This window comes from Periplaneta americana, chromosome 2 (assembly GCF_040183065.1).
Source record: "Periplaneta americana isolate PAMFEO1 chromosome 2, P.americana_PAMFEO1_priV1, whole genome shotgun sequence".
NCBI lineage: Eukaryota > Metazoa > Arthropoda > Insecta > Blattodea > Blattidae > Periplaneta > Periplaneta americana.
Window position 1 is genome coordinate 25,302,586 of NC_091118.1, and position 25,263 is coordinate 25,327,848.

The following is a 25,263-nucleotide window of genomic DNA, read 5'->3' on the forward strand; positions in this document are numbered from 1 at the left end:
AGAACACGATATCAAAAGTACAATACATTTTATCGTCTGCTAGGGAAAGAGTCTGTGATGAGGCGATAGTAGCAATCCTGGTGGTTAGCAACTATCTATGGATGCATATTTCAACTGTCTATGTTTGCATATTTAGTAAGTATTGAGGTTCGCAACTGTATATATTAAACTGTGATCGAACCCCAGACCTTCCAGTCCGTAGCCAGCTGCTCTACCAAGTGACCTACCCGGGCGTCTGAAAGGAGTAGGTACAAGATTAAAATAATATTTATATTTTTATATCCGAAGATAATTTTTGGAAATGTTATAGTACATGTGGAAAAATAAAGACAAACGATATATAAATGAAAATTTTAAAATATCCATTTTACATCACTGCTAATTTCAAATTTTTTTTTTGTAATAGCTGAATTGTTTCTTCAAGTCCGTCCCTTTCGTATGAGCATAGATCCACAGCCTGCTTATACTTTTTCCGTTCTTCTGAGCATTTTCTCAATGCTGCCACAGTGTCATCATGAGCTCTAAGATTTCTCATACCACGTTGCAATATTGCTATTATCATTGTAAGTTCATCCCTGTCTCGTATACATTTATCCAGAGTCTGCTTTATTCGTTTATTTTCTTCTGAGCGTTTCTTCAATAATAATGCACCCAGATCTGTTCTCAAATCACCTTCCGATACAGCTGTTGTGTTTTCAAGTTCGTCTTGTTGTTTGCCATCCTGTAAGTAAAAAATTGAAAGAAAATATTAGGGCTACGTTACAGCAGTAGCAGGGAATTTCTTTAAAAAGCTTTAGGCCTACTGATGCCAAAGACGTTTCAGAAAGAAAGTTGGAAGAACTAGCATTAAAATTGAAGGACGGTAGGACATTGTTACAACGTGAGATTGAACAAGCAATGGACAAAATACAGTAGAACCCCGATTATCCGTTACTCTATTAACCGATCAGCGGATTATCCGCTTGCTGCGCAAGCCCAATATTTTCGTAGAAGTGTATTTCTCGAAATGGGATTACGTACATCAAAATTTCTTTTGATTTTTATAATAATATCTAGGCATAATACCATCCGCAGGTTGCACACCGCAAGATCGCAACGCTTGCTCGTATCTCGGAGCTACAGGAAAGACGTAGAAACAGCGAGAATATGATGCGCGCGCAAGTGCCTTCCTCCTAGAACGTCCCAGTCGCACATGCTTCTGTTATATGCTGTATGAAGCTCTGGTCCGAGAGCTACACCAAACAACTATTTAACGTTACACAGATAGCAGCAGTGTTGCCAATTCAGCGGTTTTCCCGCTAGATCTAGCGTTTTTCGGCGTTAGTTTAGCGGGTAAAATTTATGAAACTTGTATTGCAGATCTAGGGATTTAGCGGGTATTTTTAGCACTCAGCGGCAAAATAATATAATTTGACATTGACAGTATAGCAATTTAGCGGTTTCTGTAAGGCTTCACAGCGGATGTTTAAGAATCGAGTTGGCAACACTGATTGGCAGCAGTTTTTACCAGTGAATGTGCTGTGATTTGCGAGTGTAATGTAATTTTATGAGCGGAATGCATATGTTAGCTGCTACATGTACCGGCACTATTAGTTCTTAAACGTTAATTTGAAGTGTTGCAATGAGTTCGGAAATGTGTGTTATTGAAACTTTATTATCGAATCCATTTTCCCGGAGGACTATTCAAGAGAAGACCGACATTATAAAGAACGGCAGACCACAAAAAACTCCCAGATTTAAAAAGACAGCATAAGGAGAAAAATAGAGAATATGTGCGCTCGTTCAGTACATCTCAATACAACAATACGCATTGGTTGGCAGGGTCGAAAAAACTGAATAAACTGTTTTGTCGGCCGTGTTTGTTATTTTCTACAGGTAACGGTGTATGATGTAAAAGTGGCTTTGACAATTTAAATACTTTAACATTGTCTATTACAAACACGAAAAGTCTGCAAACCAGATGAATTATATCCTCCCATCTTCCCCCATCAATAAAAGAGCAAGCCTAACTTTCGTGACCAGCATTCGCCCCTGATTATAACCCTTTATCCTTACATATTTGCAAGTGTACTGCCAGCAATAGGAACAGTTACCGGTAGACCTACTTGAAGGTGTTTTTCCCAAATTGTAAAATAATCACTACCTGCTTTCAAAGAAAATTTAGAGCAAACCCGTGCAGCATTCAGTCCTTGTTCTACTGTTCGAGCGTCTGGGCGCGAAACCAGGTGGCCCGGGTTCGAATCCCGGTCGGGGCAAGTTACCTGGTTGAGGTTTTTTCCGGGGTTTTCCCTCAACCCAATATGAGCAAATGCTGGGTAATTTTCGGTGCTGGACCCCGGACTCATTTCACCGGCATTATCACCTTCATTTCATTCAGACGCTAAATAACCTAGATGTTGATACAGTTTCGTAAAATAACCCAATAAAATAAAAAAAAAATCCACTGTTAGAGTGCTCGTACTTTAGAGAAATCGCGGTTCCTCTCGCATCAGAATACGAGATTGGCATTACAAAGGTGCGCGATTTAATTAAAGACAAGAATGTTAAAATGTTATGTTTTATTTAACGACGCTCGCAACTGCAGAGGTTATATCAGCGTCACCGGATGTGCCGGAATTTTGTCCCGCAGGAGTTCTTTTACTTGCCAGTAAATCCTGGACCGGGATCGAACCCGCAACCTTGGGCATAGAAGACCAGCGCTATACCAACTCGCCGACCAAGTCGACCTAAAAGACAAGACTGAAGCATATAAAATCTGTAAATCTACAACAAGAAACCTCTAAGACTACTATTCCTATCTTTCCACAAAGAATCAACGCAGGGAATTTACTTGGTCCTTATAAAACCATTGTTGACAACCGGACTTAATTATTACCGGTAAACTTCCGATTCACTATCTAGCATGTTAAACGCAAGACTACGGTGGAAATTATGAAACTGTTATGTACTTAAATTACGAAAGTATTTTATGATACGGATTATCCGATTTTTTCGATTAACCGTCCAGTCCACCCCCTTGATTACCACGGATAATAGAGGTTCAACTGTAGAGTTAGGAAATAAGTTGAAACAAAGAGGTGAAGTATAGTTAGACGGAATAATAAATTAAGACAAAAATTACATCAACTGATATTAAGTGAGAAAAAACGTATCCTTCTTATTGTGTTCGAAACCTTAATATGTTATATGGTCCAGTTTAAAAATTGTACAGGGACATCATTTTATTTTTACTGACATTTTTAATATTAACCTGACTATACCTTTGGATTAACGATTGAGAACCGTTTGCTACCCCCTCCCGTGACTGGAGTTCGATGATACTGGCGTAAAATACAAACAAATCACTTTACTAGGTATAGGAGGGAAGAAAAGTAGTTCATCCATTTACGTAAACTAGGAAATATCGCGATTTTGAGTTTGATAATTTTCATTGGGTTTTTGTTTAATCAAAATACAGTACAGTATTAACAATAAGTGTTTTTACTCACGAACCGAGCTATCCATTCGAACGTATTCATTATGCAGTGATATAATACTGTTTACAGCGCAACATCTTACAATAGAGAGAATGAAGTTAAATTGAAAAATAATCATAATATGGATATTTAAACGCATTTTTGAAAATGGTGGCCGTTCATTTCGATACAGGCTCGAGTTCATTTGTGCATATTATCGCACTATAGACTATTCTCGTATCTAATTCCAATTACCAGTTTCGTTTTTTTTTATTTTATTGGGTTATTTTACGATGCTGTATCAACATCTAGGTTATTTAGCGTCTGAATGAAATGAAGGTGATAATGCCGGTGAAATGAGTCCGGGGTCCAGCACCGAAAGTTACCCAGCATTTTCTCGTATTGGGTTGACGAAAAACCCCGAAAAAAAAACCTCAACCAGACAACTTGCCCCGACCGGGATTCGAACCCGGGCCACCTACCAGTTTCGTCCTTCGTACTAGTAACTCATGTTGAAATAATTCTGCACCTACTCTATAAAAGAGTACCTTACGTACTGTAAACTGAATCTTCACTTCTGCCCGATCCGAAAAGACAAAATTACTCAGACATGCTATCTACTGTCCGTCCAAGTGGTTTTGTCGCAGGGTCGTAGAAAGGGGGAAATCACGTGACAGTTAATTTCTTAACGATACCCTTTTATGTAAGTTATTTTAAACAGTTGTATAATATTGCGTAGACGTTCAATTTTATTCTTAACAGAAATTAATGTTTTCAGAAAAGAGCTAAGACAGCGCAGCTACTACCCTTTACAGAGGGGCGAGCAGAAGCGGGTGGGGGAAACCTAGCTACGACATAGGCAAACGAACAACAGTAACTGTGCGAAAATATGGTTCAATATTGAAAGCCCTTTCGTCACTAAAAACGCGAACATATTTCTGGAACGTACTATACTCACTAACTCAGTACTGCTTGACTGCATGTACGCGACCTTGGTTCTGTGTGGAGAACGGTTGGAAGTTTACTAATAGAGGGGGTGGGAGTGAAGTACATTAAAAAACTCAGGCAAAATAAAAATTGAAGTAAAATAAAATGATGTCCCTGTATAATCTTAATATGATATTTGAAAATTGAAGGATTCAGAACCATAGTGGGCCAAGCGCCATTTACTAAAACCGTAAAAAACAAGGGTTAAAATGAAGTTATTACCATAATTCAATGGAAACATATAGCAAGTAATATAAAGTATACACATTAAAACTAAAAGATATGTCAATCTTCATTAAACTATGGTATTCACTTAACTTTAACCTTTGCTTTCTCCGTTTTTAATAAATGGCGCTTGGCCCACTATGGCTCTGAACTCTTCAATTCTTCCCATTATTTGAGGGAAGAGACGGGTGAAATTTCGACCACTTTATGGTCAAATATCACCTTTTCGTTTTACTGCAAAAAATAGACCTCCAGGATCTAATCTAAGTGCCACCAAAATTCTAGGACCCTACAACACTTAAAGCTGCGCCCTTTAAATGCGGTAAAGCTGCGCCCTTTAAATGCGGTACTTCGTCGTATAATTTGAAAGCAAATTTTTGACAATTCCATTTTTGACTTGAGGCTTTCCCGGCGTTTGATATAGAATAACTCTTCTCGGATTCTCAGCCAGGTGAGTTGGAGATTTGCTTCCAAGCTTTCGACGGTTAGCTCTGCCTTCTTCTTCTTCTTCTTCTTCTTCTTCTTCTTCTTCTTCTTCTTCTTCTTCTTCCCTGAAGCCGTCGAAAGCTTTTGGAAGCTAATCTCCAACTCACCTGGCTGAGAACCCGAGAAGAGTTATTCCAATTCCATTTTTAGTAGGCCTACATTTCTGCACATTCGAAACCTAAAGGGTTCCACAACTGTAAATAAATCAAGCTTACTTTTTTTCTGCATGCTTTATAAAATATGATTAATTACGTAGAATATCGTCCACTGCTGTAGAGTAACGGTTAGCATGTCTGACCGTGAAACGAGCGGATCCAGTTTCAAATCCAGGTTGGAACAAGTTAGCTGGTTGAGGTTTTTCCAGGGGTTTTCCCTCAACCCATTAAGAGCAAATGCTGGATAACTTTCGGTGCTGGACCCTGGATCCATTTCGCTGGCATTATCGTCTTCACTTCACTCAGACGTTAGATAAGCATCGCAGTTGATAAACCGTCGTAAAATAAACCAATTAAAAATTAAATAGAATATCACATCGAAATACGAAACGAAGTTGGCAAAGGAAAATTCAACTTTCAAACTAGAAAATCACCATAATCTACTAGCATATCTAGTAATGGGGGGGAAAATGGTTAGGTTTCACCCTTAGGGTATTAAGTAAGCTGATCCGGACTATACACAAAGTGAAGACGGGGTGGGAGCGTCAGTCGCAGTAAGCTACTGTAGACAGCAGAGCAGTGGCGATTCTTCCATGAAGGATATGAGGATGATCCTATAGTTTAATTTTCTGCCTCTGAGGATAGAAAACATTTTAATTAGATCTACAAATTTTGATTTTTAATGTGTTCCAACATAATACTTTCCTTTAAGCTTCCATTTTCTGTCGTGAGTTGTCGCCTCTGCACAGCTTAGGAATAATTTCCGAGGAACCATCCAAATATCTTACAGCAAACGGTTTTATCTAGCAGTGAAGTTAATGGACAGGGGTGGGTGCGGAGGGGGGTATGGCTTGATTTTAACCGCGTTTGAGAATATGACCGTGTATCCTAATACTACGACTCTTCTTTCTGGGTGATAGAGACCCTGTCAGAGACTACAATAAGAATTTTCAAGTATCCTTATAGCCTTCTTAAATGTAGTTGAATGGTCATTTTAAAAGAATAGAATAAACGAAATAATAAATAATTTAAAAGGATATAAAAAGTAAAATGAATAAAAAATAAAATTAGATAAAAATCAATAAATAAGCTATAATAAATTAAAGAATTAACAGGATTATCAAATGACAGGACAACAGAAAGAATATCTGAAGTTGTATTTAGGCCTAATCACTTAAAAGAATTTAACTATAGCAAGAAAATAATTGCGCAAACGTACGAAGAAGCATCGGTTAATATCGGGCAGTACAATGGCTTAGGAGTCACCTTCGCAACTAAAAAGGGGAGGAGAATCGAACTTCACTACTAATTTTTATTTTATTGGTTATTTTACGACGCTGTATCAACATCTAGGTTATCTAGCGTCAGAATGATATGAAGGTGATAATGCCGGTGAAATGAGTCCGGGGTCCAGCACCGAAAGTTACCCAGAATTTGCTCATATTGGGTTGAGGGGAAAACCCCGGGAAAAACCTCAACCAGGTAACTTGCCCCGATCGGGATTCGAACCCGGGCCACCTGGTTTTACAGCCAGACGCGCTGACCGTTACTCTACAGGTGTGGACTTCACTACTAATAAATTGCCAGTTCCAGAATGGTGAGTCAAAGACTAACATAGGTCTTCTCGTATTGATTTTGCATGCTGTAGCCTATTATTATTATTATTATTATTATTATTATTATTATTGTTATTATTATTATTATTTATTTATTTATTATATCCTATATAGAAAAAAATATCACGAATCGCTACTGGAGCAGAGGCGATTTGTGATCGTCACTACCTTCCTTGTTTATAACAAAGAAATAACAAGAAAAAGAAGGAATGAATATCTTTTAAGGATTATATTGTTTTCATCTGCATTTTTTTTTCATTTTTATTGCATTATTTCCATTCGGTAAGATGTCATAATTAGTGGTTGCCTCATAAGTAGCCGCTGCCAATTATGCACGAAGGCTGACATCTGTTAAGAGTGTCCGTTTTGATTTTAATACGTTTAATTTTGAAAAAAAAAATTGTCCACAAATAGGCCTATACGTAGAACCAAACATAGCTGCGATTATGGCAGCAAATGATCGAAGACGTGGATATTTAGAGGAGTCAATATTTCTTAAATACATCTAAATAAACAATTCTTACGCTTGCTTTTCACAAAGGTGTCATTTTGGAGATCACCATCCTCAAATTATAAGTCTGGTCATACCTTCAGAATGGGTGTGTTAAAAGGATTTGCGAAATAATTTTGAATTGTATTCTCATAGTTATGAAACAAAAGGTATGAATTCTTTAAGACTGTTTGAACCAAAATGCAACACTGCTACAGTATTTAATCATAGTAGTAATTTAGCCCCAAGAATATATATATATATATATATATATATATATATATATATATATATGTAACAAATTTATATTTAAAAATCCTAATCTTGTCAATTCTAATAGTTCTAGCAGGACGAATAGAAGGAATAGTGTACGCACTCCTATGTTCTCTCATTGTCGGTGGCGGACCTGAGAACTAGTGGCGCTTCGATAGCTATACTCCATCGTTTGTCTTAGGTCAGACACCTCGACAATACAATTTCTCGCTCGTTTAATGGTGAAAGTTGCTAGGGGTTGTTAGTATGCTTTGTTGTTTGGGGTTGTGTAGAAGTCTTCAATTTGTTGTGCTTTGAATTAACCAGTGACAAAAGAATATTGTGTGGTGGTTTACAAAATAATTGCAAAAATGCCGTACTGTTTTGCTCCGGGTTGTAGATCGGGATGCGGTAGAAATAGTGACAAAATACATTTTTTTTCACCTCCCAAAGAAAAAGATGAGTTTGGAAATGGGCCAGAGCGATTCCGCGGAAAGATAGGCAGCTTTCGGTAAATAACCGTATTTGTGATGTGCATTTTTCCGAAGATATGATTATAAAATCAGACTGTTTCATTATTAAAGGTCAAAAGGCAGAAATACCGCGAGTGCGTTGGAAATTAAAACCAGGAGCTGTGCCTCACATTTTCCCTAATTTATCGAAATATTTATCAAGTCGGGTAAAAGATCGGAAATCACCCACGAGACAGAAGAATGGTGAACCCGCAGGGAAAAGGAGAAAGAAGAATGCAGACATTTATGATGGAGATCTAACAATAACAGCGGATCAAATTGACGTTCAAGGTCAGTCAGCAGTAATAAAGATTCAAATTCAAGATAGCTGTCATACTGATAAAATATTACATTTGAAGAAGCAACTTAAAAATTTGAATCGAAGGTACACAAGGGCTAAAATCAGTCTGTCCTCGGCGAAAGCCAGAATTTGTTTAATAGAAAAGCAGTTAAAATGTAAAAAAATTGAGGATAGAGGTAGTAAATTCCTTACTAAGAAGCAAAAAATGATTATAGATACAATGATAAAGAAATGTGGACTCAAAAATCCCAGCGGAATGAGATATAGTGCTGACTTTATTTTGGAGAGTTTGCTGTTTAGAATAAAATCACCAAAAGGGTACAGATATTGTTTGCGACATGATTTGCTGCCTCTTCCCTCACAAAAACATTTAAGAAAACTTTGCCGAGGACTTAAGTGTCCATATGGTGTAAATCCACATTCCTTGAGTGCTATTTCAGATGTCTATAAAGATGAAATAGATTAAAATAAACGTTACGGAGTGGTAATATTCGATGAGGTCAAACTCAGAGAAGAAATTCACTTTAATAACTCTTCCCTTAAAGTGGACGGATTTGTTGATTTCGGAGATCTCACGACTGATGTCCAAAAGAAGCAATTATCCAATCATGCACTAGTATTTATGTTTGTGCCATTTATGCAAGATTGGATTCAACCAATTGCTATTTACGCTAGCAGAAATGCTACTCCAGGTGATATTCTTGTTAAAATTCTTATTCAAGTTATACTGCAATTAGAAGCAGTTGGGGCGAGAGTAATCGGTTTCACTTGTGATGGCAGTCAAACAAATAGAAAGGCCTGGAAATCTTTAGAAATCAACGGAAAAAAAATTTCCAGCACAATGCTATATTCCTAATCCGTCCGACGAAAAAAGGAAGATATGGGCATTCTCAGATTTTGTGCACATATTGAAATGCATAAGAAATTATTTCCATGATAAAGTCGAACTCTCTTACAAGGAGAAAAACATCAATTTCAGTTTTTATAGGAGACTTTTTGAGGAAGATTTATCTGGATGTGCCGGTCTTAGGGTGTCCCAAGTTGACAGCAGCTCATCTAGATCCTTCGTCCTTTGAGAGAATGAATCCCAGACTTGCGTTCCAACTTTTCAGTGACAGTGTCGCCAAAGGTCTCAAATTTTATCGTGAAGTAGGGTCACCGAGTTTCGAGGGCAGTGAGGACACTGAAGAATTTACAAGGCATTTAAACTGCATTGCCGACGCATTAAATTCATATATTCCTGCTAAGGCTCTTTATAAAGACTCTTCTAACCACAAATTCCGTATTGATTTTCTTCAATGTCTCAGAACTACAACCAACACATCTGCTTGGTATAACAATGGAGTCTTTAGTAGTAACCTTGCAGAGTACCTTAGAAATGAGTGAATGGCTCTGGAGCAAAGGATACAAATATGTCCTAACAGGGAAACTCACCCAAGACCCCTTGGAACGTCACTTCGGAATTTTATGTTCACTCAGTTCAGATGACCATCCTTCGACGATAGATTTCCTCCATATGCATTTATTACAATGTATTTATGTCCCTGCAAAGCAGGTCCTTAACATTGCAGGAAACTGTGAACCGAAAAGTGATAAACTACACACATCTTTTGTGGACCAAATGCGAACATTAGCGCGAAATGCGGAATTACGTAACAAGGCAGTTAAGAAGTCTGTAGAAACTTGTATAAAAGAAAAAATTGTTCTTTATGAAGAAATGCATGGTCAAGGCTGGGAAAGTGCTGTGCCCGAGTTGATAAATACCACTCCTGCCGTGTTGATTGACAGATGTTTAGTGTATCATGTGGCAGGTTATGTCGTACATCATTCCTCTAAGTTTATTGCGTGTACCCTCTGTGTCCATTCCCTTCGACAGAAAAGTAATGTGTCTAAACATTGTGCAGCTCTCACACAAATCAAGGACTACGGATCCGGTAGGAACGTCAGTTTTTTAACCCACCCCTCCCAAGCTGTGTACGACGTACTTCTTCAAACAGAAATGAAAATTAAAGAAGAGATTAACTCAGCGAGTGCAATGTGGGGTGATATCTTCTACGACTGTCTTGATACTATTGACGCTCTTACGACCCAGTCTTCGGGAGCAGGTTGTTGCAGAGAACACATCATGGATATTATTCCTAAATTGGTTTACCACTACTTAAAGTGCCGATTCTTCTTCAGGACAAAGGAAATCCGAAGAGAATTGCAAGCTCGTAAATCCGCCAAGTCATCTCGCAAACTCTCGAAGGTAGCAGGCAACTAATCATTCATATGGTGAGTAATTCAATTAATTTATAAGCACGTAAAATATCTTTCAACTCTGGTTTTATTTAACATTTTGTAGAGTTTTCTGTCCCTGCATTCGCAACTTGTTAAATACTGAACTTATCGCTTTCATAGCGTTTCAGATCCCGCTGTATTTTCTGTTACGAACGTTCATAATAGTGTTAACTGAGAGAAGGCTATTAATTATGAATAAGGGACTATGCAGGTATTCCTAAAGTTACGAATAGACGGGTTAAATGGTAGAAATTTGCTTTTAAAAAGGACTACGTTTAGCGTAACAAGAACTGTGAACTTCCTCCAAGTCAGGAGTTTCGCGATTCACACAAAAGAAAAAATTAAGATCTTGGGATGATGAAATTAAGGAGATCATAAAAAATAAAAATATAGCTTATAGAAAATACCTTCAAACAAAATCCGTTAATGATGAAATAGATTATAAACATAAAAGGGCGATAGCTAACAGAGAAATTAGAAAACGACACAGGCAATCATGGAAAGAGTTTATATCTTTTTTAGAAACTGACATTTATAAAATGAAACCCAATACATATAAAATTTTAAAATACATGAACAGAGACATAAAGGAATCCGCCAAGAAAAAAGTCCGAAGAGACCTTTTATTCGACATATTACAAGAAAAAAATATTCCAAATTTGCTATTCCAAAATATAATAGAAATCTACACGGACAGCAAAATAAGTGTCAAAATAAATAACTGTATATCCGAAAGAAAATTAGTTAATAATGGAGTTCGACAAGGTTGTCCACTATCACCAACTTTATTTAATATTTATATAAATGAAATTATTTTAAAATGGAACCAAATCTACACATCAGGAATCAAAATAACCAGTGCTCTAACATTAAATACCTTACTCTATGCCGATGATCAAGTCATAATTTCCAATTCAGAGGATAATTTACAAAGAGGATTGTATACATTAAATGAAATATTAAAAGATTTTGGGATGGAAATTTCAGCACAAAAATCAAAAGTAATGGCATTTTTAGGACAAGACCCAGTGAGAAGTAAGATAATACACAATAACCAATGCCTCGAACAAGTGCAAAATTTCAGTTATCTGGGTTGTGAAATATCTTATCAAAATGAAAAAGATGTGAACAAGAAAATTACCAAATTTACACAAATTCTAGGAATAATAAACAATACATTAAAAGCTAAATTAGTACAAAAATCTACAAGAATAAAAATATATAATACACTAGCATTACCCACCCTTCTATACGGAAGCGAGATTTGGACATTAAAGAAAAAAGACATGAACAGAATCAAAGCAACGGAAATGAAATTTTTCAGGAGAACAGCAGGATATACTCTTTTAGACCGAAAAAGGAATGAAGAAATTTTAGAACAATTAGAAGTAGAGTCAGTAGAAGAAAAAAATCACCAGATACAAATTCAATTGGCTAGATCATGTAAGAAGAATGGAAAATTCAAGAATCCCAAAAATTATGATGCAATATAAACCTAGAGGACATCGTCGACCAGGAAGACCGTTAAGAAGACTGCTAGATGGGGCCGAAACAGGTCTACAGAGGCCTAATTCGTGAAGGATGATGATGATGGTGATGAAGCGCCGCGTTGCGGCGGGCCCGTGTAAACTCTCTGAGTGCGTACACTATTCCTTCTATTCGTCCTGGTTCTAGTATTAAATTCAAAAAGTAATGTATGGATTTTATAAAAATTGAAAAGTTGTAAATTTAAATTTATATATTCTTATTGTGTAGTAAACATAAGACAAATTATATTATCTACTTCTTAATTTCAATTCAGGAATCCGTCCCTGAGTACGAGTTCTACTCTTTCAGGGGCGAGCTAACGTTTTTCTGTTTATATTATATTTTATGTTACAATTGAGGGGCTTAGAACAAAAAACAGGTAAGTGACGGAAACCTGGTTTTGAGGAAATTGCAGTTAAAGTTCTACATGCAATGGAATATTATACACTAGTTTGGTGAAATGATGCCCATATAGCAGCACTGCACAGTGTGATCACGTACCTGATTTTATCCCAAAGAAACATCCTTTTGGGTTATCACAACACGCACTTACCTCATTTTTTTAAATAATGTCACCTGCTTTTTGTTCTAAGCCCCCAATTATTATCAAAATAAATAAATATAAATGAATAAATAAATAAATAAAATGAATAAATGAATAAATAAATAAGTAAATGAATAAATGAATAAAATGAATAAATGAATAAATGAATGAATGAATGAATGAATAAATGAATAAATAAATAAATAAATAAATAAATAAATAAATAAATAAATAAATAAATAAATAAATAAATAAATAAATAAATAAAATAGAGAGAAATCATTTTCCATTTGTTTAAAAGCACAAAATCTTCTATCTCTAAATTCTGAAAGTAATGTTCCCACGATGTCGCAGTATTGATCTATTCTTGAATTAGAAACATTTGAAAGTGACTCCAGTCAAGAAAAATGATGAAACTCATTTTCTTTCAAATGCACTTTCCAAACATTCATCATCATGGATGTCATAAATGTCAACTATGTTCTGGTCACGTCCTTGAAGTCGGCAGTTTAGTTTGTTCAGTTGTTCAGAAATACATGTTATGAACGCCAAATCACTGTTCAGATAGCACTGGATAACAGAATGAGCCATTGCTGACAGTACTGACAACGCTAGAGGAAGGGGATCAGCGCGGAGAGGGGTGTTGTCACGTGGAACTTACCGATAAGTCAGAGTTCAGGCGCTGTTTCACGAAACACAATTTTTCGATGCCTGCTGTAGATATTATCGTTGTTTCATTATTGTTCGTAAAAACGTAGTTGTTAAAATGTTTGTAACAATTCTAAATTGTACAGACACTCATTGTATCTCATTTCGAGTATTGCGACGTTTTATTCAGCTCTGCGTTGCGTAACTTCCTCCATTCTCCTGTAACTTCATCCCTCTTAGCCCCAAATTTTTCCTAAGAACCTTATTCTCAAAGTGAGAGTCTAAGTTTCACAACCATACAGAACAACCGGTAATATAACTGTTTTATAAATTCTAACTTCAAGAATTTTTGACAGCAGACTAGATGACAAAAGCTTCTCAACCGAATAATTACCTATTTCCCATACTTATTCTGCGTTTAATTTCCTCGCGGTGTCATTTATATTTGTTACTGTTGTTCCAAGATATTTGAATTTTTCCACCTCTTCGAAGGATAAATCTCCAAATTTTAGATTTCCATTACGTACAAAGTTCTGGTCACAAGACATAATCACATACTTTGTCTTTTCGGGATTTATTTCCAAACCTATCGCTTTACTTGCTTCAAGTAAAGTTTCCGTGTTTTCCCTAGTCGTTTGTGGATTTTCTCCTAACATATTCACGTCATCCGCATAGACAAGAAACTGATGTAACCCGTTCAATTCCAAACCCTCTGTTTTATCTAGACTTCTAGAGTGAAGTTAAAATTATTATTATTTTTTTTTTAATTTTTTTTCCCAATTCACTGCGGGCTAAAGCAGGGAGATCCACTATCACCTTTACTTTTTAACTTCGCTCTGGATTATGCTATTAGGAAAGTTCAGGATAACGCAGAGGGTTTAGAATTGAACGGGTTACATCAGCTTCTTGTTTATGCGGATGACGTGAATATGTTAGGAGAAAATCCTCAAACGATTAGGGAAAACGCGGAAATTCTACTTGAAGCAAGTAAAGAGATAGGGTTGAAAGTAAATCCCGAAAAAATTAAGTATAAGATTATGTCTCGTGATCAGAATATTGTACGAAATGGAACTATGAAAGTTGGAGATTTATCCTTCGAAGAGGCGGAAAAATTCAGATATCTTGGAGCAAGAGTAACAAATATAAATGACACTCGGGAGGAAATTAAACGCACAATAAATATGGGAAATGCCTGTTATTATTCGGTTGAGAAGCTTTTGTCATCTAGTCTGCTGTCAAAAAATCTGAAAGTTACAATTTATAAAACAGTTATATTACCAGTTGTTCTGTATGATTGTGAAACTTGGACTCTCACTTTGAAAGAGGAACAGAGATTAAGGGTTTTTGAGAATAAGGTTCTTAGGAAAGTATTTGGGGCTAAGAGGGATGAAGTTACAGGAGAATGGAGAAAGTTACACAACGCAAAGCTGCACGCATTGTATCCTTCACCTGACATAATTAAGAACAATAAATCCAGACGTATGATATGGGCAGGGCATGTAGCACGTATGGGCGAATCCAGAAATGCATATAGATTGTTAGTAGGGAGGCCAGAGGGGAAAAGACCTTTGGGGAGGCCGAGACGTAGATGGGAAGATAATATTAAAATGGATTTGAGGGAGGTGGGATATGATGATAGGGAATGGATTAATCTTGCTCAGGATAGGGACCAATGGCGGGCTTATGTGTGGGCGGCAATGAACCTCCGGGTTCCTTAAAAGCCAGTAAGTAAGTAAGTAAGTAAGTAAGTAAGTAAGTAAGTAAGTAAGTAAGTAAGTAAGTAAGTAAGTAAGTAAGTAATTAAGTAAGTAAGTAATTAAGTAAGTAAGTAAGTATTATTATTATTATTATTATCATTATTATCATTTTATTGTTGTTATTATTATCATTATTATTATTATTATTATTATTATTATTATTATTATTATTATTATTATTATTATTATTATTATTATCTTGGAGCAAGAGTAACAAATATAAATGACACTCGGGAGGAAATTAAACACAGAATAAATATAGGAAATGCCTGTTATTATTCGGTTGAGAAGCTTTTGTCATCTAGTCTGCTGTCAAAAAATCTGAACGTTAGAATTTATAAAACAGTTATATTACCGGTTGTTCTGTATGATTGTGAAACTTGGACTCTCACTTTGAGAGAGGAACAGAGATTAAGGGTTTTTGAGAATAAGGTTCTTAGGAAAATATTTGGGGCTAAGAGGGATGAAGTTACAGGAGAATGGAGAAAGTTACACAACGCAGAGCTGCACGCATTGTATCCTTCACCTGACATAATTAAGAACATTAAATCCAGACGTTTGAGATGGGCAGGGCATGTAGCACGTATGGGCGAATCCAGAAATGCATATAGATTGTTAGTTGGGAGGCCAGAGGGGAAAAGACCTTTGGGGAGGCCGAGACTTAGATGGGAAGATAATATTAAAATGGATTTGAGGGAGGTGGGATATGATGATAGGGACTGGATTAATCTTGCTCAGGCGGGCTTATGTGTGGGCGGCAATGAACCTCCGGGTTCCTTAAAAGCAAGTAAGTAAGTAAGTAAGTATGTAAGTAAGTATTATTATGATTATCATTATTATCATTTTATTGTTATTATTATTATTATTATTATTATTATTATTATTATTATTAAGTACGCCTTGTTGTCAGCATCTCGGAGCACAATACCACATCACACATTGGACAGTTTTTGGGCTCATGTTCGGTGCCCGTGACACGACCCTTCGAGAAACTTTAAATCAACTTAAACAATTTAAAATTTCTGATGCAGCGATTGATGCCATAGGATCTCATGTGTTGAAATCATCCTCAGCTATAATTAGTAATCATTTATACCCAACAAACGTTTATTGTAAATGATTTCCTATGTTTTGGTATCATTTATCTTAATGTTTTTTTTTTCCTTTCAAATTGTCACACAATTGGTTTTAATGATTATTCTTTATGAATTGATTAGTAGGCCGATCTATTCGAACCCTTATTTAGGGCGGCTTTTGTTAATACAAGTTATCTTGTAACTTTTAAAAACTGTTTAATATACCTATCGTACAAGTTAGAAATCCCTGAAATGAAGGATGGTAACAGTGACAACCACAAAACAAATGAAACAAAAATACAAGCTCAACTGGGCTACTTTGACCTATAGCCTATAGACCTTTTCTCTCTCTCTCTCTCTTGTACGGAAGAGAGATTCGAAAGCTTACACTGCAGCCTCAGGCTTAACTTATTGTGCTATTCTGTGAATGATTGGGTAGCCGAACGGCCGCGCTCATGTACAAGTACAGCACGCCACACTGTGAACTTAACCTGGGCTATGGTATGGACGACGACGACGATGATGATGATGATGATGATGATGATATGTGAATAATTTATGGCAAAATGAGTCCGAGGTCCAACGAAATTTTGCTTCAATTGGTTGAGGGAAAACTCCGGAAAACCCCCAACCAGGTAATTTGTCTCAACTAGGATTTGAACCCCAGCCCCGCTCGTTCCACAACCAGACGTGCTAACCGTTGATGATGATGATGATGATGATGATATGAGAATAAATTATGGCGAAATGAGTCCGAGGTCCAACGACGAAAGTTACCCTGAAATTTTGCTTCAATTGGTTGAGGGAAAACTCCGGAAAACCCCCAACCAGGTAATTTGTCTCAACCAGGATTTGAACCCCAGCCCCGCTCGTTCCACAACCAGACGTGCTAACCGTTGATGATGATGATGATGATGATGATGATGATATGAGAATAAATTATGGCGAAATGAGTCCGAGGTCCAACGACGAAAGTTACCCTGAAATTTTGCTTCAATTGGTTGAGGGAAAACTCCGGAAACCCCCAACCAGGTAATTTGTCTCAACCAGGATTTGAACCCCAAGTCCGCTCGTTCCAAAATCAGACGTGCTAACCGCTACTCGACAGCAGTGGACAGCCTATAGGCCTACTAGATTATCAAAAGTTAGATAATCCAAAGAAAATCAGACCACAGAATACCAAGAACTTGGAAGAGGAACTCAAGATGCCGAAACAAATCGAAGAGCTTAAATATAAAAATTAGAATTTAGTAAATACCATTGCGTTGGAATTACTGTGTGAATAATACTAAGTTTCACCTGTATCTTTGGAACAAGAACTTGACTCGGACTTCTCAGCAAGTTGTAAGATCCAGGGGCTCGCATGAGTTGGGATCCAGGCTTCGATAACCCCTGCGTCAACCAGGCTGCTACCGTTTGTTTGTGATACATCATAATCCTGTTAAAGAAGAGTTAAAAGGGTATCATTCTGCAGAATACTTGAGTGTTTGAATGTTTATAAAAAAGTATCTTAAAATGTATCGATGCATTTGAAAAATATAGTAGGTAAATTGTCCAAAGTTAAGTGGAACATTCTGTATGAAAATTTACTTACTTACTTACAAATGGCTTTTAAGGAACCCGAAGGTTCATTGCCGCCCTCACATAAGCCCGCCATCGGTCCCTATCCTGTGCAAGATTAATCCAGTCTCTATCATCATACCCCACCTCCCTCAAATCCATTTTAATATTATCCTCCCATCTACGTCTCGGCCTCCCTAAAGGTCTTTTTCCCTCCGGCCTCCCAACTAACACTCTATATGCATTTCTGGATTCGCCCATACGTGCTACATGCCCTGCCCATCTCAAACGTCTGGATTTAATGTTCCTAATTATGTCAGGGGAAGAATACAATGCGTGCAGTTCTGCGTTGTGTAACTTTCTCCATTCTCCTGTAACTTCATCCCGCTTAGCCCCAAATATTTTCCTAAGTACCTTATTCTCAAACACCCTTAACCTATGTTCCTCTCTCAGAGTGAGAGTCCAAGTTTCACAACCATACAGAACAACCGGTAATATAACTGTTTTATAAATTCTAACTTTCAGATTTTTGGACAGCAGACTGGATGATAAGAGCTTCTCAACCGAATAATAACACGCATTTCCCATATTTATCCTGCGTTTAATTTTCTCCCGAGTGTCATTTATATTTGTTACTGTTGCTCCAAGATATTTGAATTTTTCCACCTCTTCGAAGGATAAGTCTCCAATTTTTATAGTTCCATTTCGTACAATATTCTGGTCACGAGACATAATCATATACTTTGTCTTTTCGGGATTTACTTCTAAACCGATCGCTTTACTTGCTTCAAGTAAAATTTCCGCGTTTTCCCTAATCGTTTGTGTATTTTCTCCTAACACATTCACGTCATCCGCATAGACAAGAAGCTGATGTAACCCGTTCAATTCCAAACCCTGCCTGTTATCGTGAACTTTCCTAATGGCATATTCTAAAGCGAAGTTAAAAAGTAAAGGTGATAACTTAGTGCATCTCCCTGCTTTAGCCCGCAGTGAATTGGAAAAGCATCAGATAGAAACTGACCTATACGGACTCTGCTGTATGTTTCACTGAGACACATTTTAATTAATCGAACTAGTTTCTTGGGAATACCAAATTCAATAAGAATATCATATAATACTTCCCTCTTAACCGAGTCATATGCCTTTTTGAAGTCTATGAATAACTGATGTACTGTACCCTCATACTCCCATTTTTTCTCCATTATCTGTCGAATACAAAAAATCTGATCAATAGTCGATCTATTACGCCGAAAACCGCACTGATGATCCCAAATAATTTCATCTACGTACGGAGTTAATCTTCTCAAAAGGATATTGGACAAAATTTTGTACGACGTCAACAAAAGCGATATTCCTCGAAAGTTACCACAGTTGGTTTTGTCCCCCTTTTTAAAAATAGGTACAATTAATACACTTCTTTTAAAAGTCATGTTGAGTTCAGATAAGTTTGTGAAATAATATCATATAAATTAGTTTTTTATTTTTCAGTCAATCACTTATCATGTTATGATGGCAGAAATGGATTCTGTTACATCAAGATACAATGTTAATATACGTCACGAATATTTTCGACTTATTTTCAAGTCATCTTCAGGTGATAGTTTTCTAACAAACAAACATTTGAACTAGGTGAAAATATTATTTAATAGTACATTATGCAACGAGCCTATAATGATAGCAATTAAGACGCAAGTATGTTTGTTTATGAAACGAGCGCAAGCGAGTTCCATAATTTTCATACGAACGCCTTAATTACCATTATAGGCAAGTTTCATACGACTTTTATGCTCGACCATATTTCTAACTTGAAATTATTCAAAAATATCCATTTCATTTTTATCTGACAGAAGATCGGAAGTGACCTTGTTTATAGCTTGAAATTGTGAGATGTGCGCAGACGCGAAAGTATTGATTTTTTCCGAGGAACAATAATGTCATTGACCTTGATGTAATGCAGAGAATGTATAACCTGGAAATTGATTTAGAATTGAAAAACGAGATGACAAATTGAATTTATTTGAATATTATTTACAATTAACGCTAATTATTATAGTAACAGAACATAACCTTCTGCGACAGTATTGGATTTCCAGCCTCCTTGACGTTTCCCTCGTCTTTCGATTGCATATCCGAGAATAATCGAAAACCTGAACTTTAATGAATAGGTGTACTTTAATGATATGCATTAAAGGACTGCTACCAGGTGTATAATTACTACATTTCGGCATGGTCAAGCATAAACAAATTTATAAAACACTAGTAAATAGTCTGACCATGCATACTTTACATAAGACTATGTACGCCATTCAACCATTTTATGTAAAGTATGCACGGTCAGACTATTTACTAGTGTTTTATAAATGTGGTTATGCTCGACCATGCCGAAATATAGTAATTATACACCTGGTAGCAGACCTTTAATGCATGTCATTAGAGTACACCTACTCATTAAAGGTCAGGTCTTTCAGCCAATGACGACTCAGGTTACAACTGATCAGCCAATGACAGGTCAGCTTTCTACCGTTTTAAAACCGCAAGTATCGATTATTCTCGGATATGCAATCGAAAGAGAATTAGCGAAAAGTCACGGAGGCTGGAAATCCAATACTGTCGCAGAAGGTTATGTTCTGTTACTATAATAATTAGCGTTAATTGTAAATAATATTCAAATAAATTCAATTTGTCATCTCGTTTTTCAATGTCTAATTTAATTTCAATGTTATCTCTGTAGGTTCTTATGGCCTAGCAAGGTCAATGTGGACATCTGTTCGTCGGAAAAAAATCAATAATTTCGCGTCTGCGCACATCTCACAACATACGGGACATTGCTAAAAATTAATAATATCAAGTTAGAAATATGGTCGAGCATAAAAAGTCGTATGAAACTTGCCTATAATGGTAATTAAGAAGCTCGTATGAAAATTATGAAACTCGCTTGCGCTCGTTTCATAAATATCCATACTAACTTCTTAATTACCTTCATTATAGGCTCGTTGCATAATGTACTATTAAATAATATTTTCACCTAGTTCAAATGTATGTTTGTTAGAAAACTATCACCTGAAGATGACTTGAAAATAAGTCGAAAATATTCGTGACGTATATTAACATTGTATCTTGATGTAACAGAATCCATTTCTGCCATCATAACATGATAAGTGATTGACTGAAAAATAAAAAACTAATTTATATGATATTAATACACTTTGCTAAGTGTCAAGTTTCATGAAAGCAAAGCATTCTAGAATAATATAATCTAGGTCTACCAGATCAGATCAATGTTATATAATAACTTAGAAAGGAAAAACGCTAGCTTATGGTAGGTCTAATTAAACGTGTACCTTTGTTGGTTACTACAATTTATGCTTCCGAAAATAATATTCCTTCGTACAAATGTAGTTGATAGTGGCATTTCATGGAGTACAACGTTCGGATTGTTTTGAGCTACGAACGAATTACCTCACTTCCTCTTGAACCTATAAAATATAAACATAACTTTAAAGAGATATATAATAGTACCTACATAAAAATACTTTTCAAAGACATGTAAATTACATCAAATATTCATATGTGTGAGGTCTCGCCCACCTCATTGAATATTACATGACTAATATGAATTAGTCTATTGTATTATTACTATTAAATACGAGAAAAATTCGTACGGACACCGGGAATCGAACCCAGGACCTCTCAGCTCTGCGCGCTGAGCGCTCTTACCAACTGAGCCATGCCGGGACACGATCCACGGCGCCGGCCGAACCCCTCTCGTAATGTTATTTTAAGGCCTTACTGCCTGCACTTGAGACGTAAATTAGTTATAAATAGGGACCGTGTTCTGGCCCAGGGCGTACGGAAATAAGATTAGTTGTTCATAGACTATACTCACGTGACGTCATATTTGACGTTCTATTCATGATTGCAAACATTTCTTTAAATCAGAGTGCTTTGTTTTTTACATTTTGAAAAGTCTTACATTGTGCAGGTAATATGTCCATATGACATATTACCTGGAAACAATTTATTGGTGATTATTGAAGTTTGGATTGAAAATAATGGTTCTTGGCTTTATAAAAATATTTCCACAAATAATTTGTAACTAGGTCTCTAAAACATTACTTACTTACTTACTTATTTACTGGCTTTTAAGGAACCCAGGGGTTCATTGCCGCCCACACATAAGCCTGCCATTGGTCCCTATCCTGAGCAAAATTCATCCATTCTCTATCATCATATCCCACCTCCCTTAAATCCATTTTAATATTATGTTCCCATCTACGTCTCGGCCTCCCTAAAGGTCTTTTTCCCTCCGGCCTCCCAACTAACACTCTATATGGATTTCTGGATTCGCCCATACGTGCTACATGCCCTGCCCATCTCAAACGTCTGGATTTAATGTTCCTAATTATGTCAGGTGAAGAATACAATGCGTGCAGTTCTGTGTTGTGTAACTTTCTCCATTCTCCTGTAGCTTCATCCCTCTTAGCCCCAAATATTTTCCTAAGCACCTTATTCTCAAACACCCTTAACCTATGTTCCTCTCTCAAAGTGAGAGTCCAAGTTTCACAACCATACAGAACAACCGGTAATATAACTGTTTAATAAATTCTGACTTTCAGATTTTTCGACAGCAGACTGGATGATAAAATTTTTTCAACCGAATAATAACAGGCATTTCTCATATTTGTTCTGTGTTTAATTTCCTCCCGAGTATCATTTGAATTTGTTACTGTTGCTCCCAGATATTTGAACTTCTCCACCCCTTCAAAAGATAAATGTCCAATTTTTATATTTCCATTTCGTACAATATTCTCCTCACGAGACATAATCATATACTTTGTCTTTTCGGGATTTACTTCCAAACCTATTTCTTTACCTGCTTCCAGTAAAATTCTCGTGTTTTCCCTAATCGTTTGTGGATTTTCTCCTAACACATTCACGTCATCCGCATAGACAAGCAGCTGATGTAACCCGACTCTAAAACATTGCAATTAAAAAAATAACGACAAAGTTAACTAACACAAAAATGAAAAAAAAAAAAAAAAAATCAAGGGGTGTATGTGTGACAAATAAATAAGTTTTTTGTGAGTGCAACACATTCCTCATGCACAGTCGCATATCCATTTAGCCATATTACCTGCATCCAGCACTTTTCGAAAAATCAGCTATTTTTCAGTTCTTTATGAATGTATTTTAAATAAGCATTGGATGTCTGTAACTGGCATTGAACAAGTTATGAAATGTTACATAGAAATTATAATTACCAATTTCTTGAAAGGAAATAGGCTACAAGACACACTTAGCAACAGCAATATTGTAACACGTCTTAATCCGTTGCCATAGCTCAAATAAAAAGGCTGTGGAAGCACTTTTGCTATTATCCACTAATGTCGCTGATTATGTACACTTCCTAACACGTGGTTCGACATACTGGCACTAATTTTTGGTTATCATATCAATTAGTTATATAGAACAGTAATGTGGCCATATTATCTGCATTGGCCATATTTGCATCATATACCTTAATTCAAAATGTAATCACAGTCTAGTGCTATGATGTTATAACTACTAGGTACTAATAGGACTCCATATATTGTGGGTCCCTATCACCACGGCATGGCGCGTCCTCAGGTTGCGGATCGAGGAGACGGCCTCCAGATATGGAAGGTAGCTGTGAATATATTGATTAAGCAGTCGCGGACAGCCGATGAGGGGTGGTCCTCCAGCTTGGGGGTTGGGCGAAGGGCTAACAACTCATCACTGTAAAAAAAGCTTGTTACGAATCCTTCAAATAAGCCTCGGAATGGGACTGATTCTCTGGCACGACCACAGCAAAGGAATTAGGTTTTGAGATTTGATACTTGGAATGTTACAAGTCTATAGCCTATAGAACAGGAGGGATAACATTAGTAGCAAACTGGCTAAGAGGGCTGAAGTTACAGGAGAATGGAGAAAGTTACGAAACACAGAACTGCACGCATTGTATTCTTCACTTGACATAATTAGGAACATTAAATCCAGATGGGTAGGGCATGTAGCACGTATGGGCGAATCCAGAAATGCATATAGAGTGTTAGTTGGGAGGCCGGAGGGAAAAAGACCTTTAGGGAGGCCGAAACGTAGATGGGAAGATAATATTAAAATGGATTTGAGGGAGGTGGGATATGATGATAGAGAATGGATTAATCTTGCTCAGGATTGGGACCAATGGCGGGCTTATGTGAGGGAGGCAATGAACCTCCGGGTTCCTTAAAAACCAGTAAGTAAGTAAGTAGGCCTAAATACTAATAGGACTTACTATTCAGGCAAACAGATTTCACAAACGAAAATAATACTGTAATGCTATTTAGCACTCTGAACTCTGACTTAGTAATATTACTTCATGGAAAATCTTTAGTAAAATACGGGAACAGTGATATTACGTGGCACTTGACTTTCCGACTTTCATGGATACTCTGATATTTTTTAAAGTAATGTCACTAACTTATATCCGGGCTTCATGAACATCCTAGTGTTTATGTTTATGATGTCATCAATGGTTACCAAAAACATTTTTAAAGTTCACCGTAAAAGCATATTAAAAATAGACCTGATCACACACAAACATCATATTATGCTTATTTCACAAAGATTAATGTATAAATGTGGCAGTCACATGCTTTTAAAAATAGATTAACAAAATAGCAATATACATCTTATTACTTACCGAAAGTTTATTTCTTTTCCTCACATAAATAAAGCGATGTTTTAACAAAAAGCTAACGCATTCCTTTGTTGTCCAGTTAGTTAGGTAAAAACGCACTAGATAACGCTGATGTAGATCTGCCAGCAGTTAACTGAATTCAATGTACTGAAAATTAACGCTGGACGTTTATTTAAGACATAAATTTAGTAATTCAACTTAAATACAAAAAATATAACTATTTTAACATAAGGATATGGCGGAAATATGGACATGTTTATGTATTGGAGACGGTTTTGCCTAGGCCCAGCTACTAGAATAGCAAATTTTTATTTTTACTATCTGACCTTCCAAGGCTTGCCTATAGACACAGAATAACACACGATTTACAATAATGGTTGCATATGAATGGACACATGAAAAAAATATATAGATAATAATAATATAATAATACCGGACAAGGGCTGGCAACGACGGTAGTATACTCTATTTTTTTTTTTTTTTCATGGAGTGCAGTTTCATAAAAAGGACTTTGCCGACAGACCTTCTACTGCCCCCTACTAATTGGTTGTCATAAATAAATGTCTTCCTTACTGTAACGGAAATCTTGTTAGTAACCAATCACAACCCTCGTTCAGAAGAATTGACAGGTGCCCGTCAAATCCACGTGGAGGCAGAGTTGCCGCATCTTTTCCGAATTCCAAGAATCCCGT

At 36.5% G+C, this 25,263-nt stretch overlaps 1 long non-coding RNA gene across 1 annotated transcript; it reads right to left on the minus strand.

Annotated features, from left to right (window-relative positions):
• Positions 1 to 301: 301 nt before the first annotated feature.
• On the minus strand, positions 302 to 24,624 carry LOC138695248 (uncharacterized). The gene is made up of 4 exons (XR_011331096.1): positions 24,575 to 24,624; positions 21,213 to 21,347; positions 17,611 to 17,749; positions 302 to 721 (listed from the first exon to the last, which is right to left on the minus strand). It is a non-coding gene; the product is annotated as an uncharacterized lncRNA (long non-coding RNA).
• Positions 24,625 to 25,263: the final 639 nt, after the last annotated feature.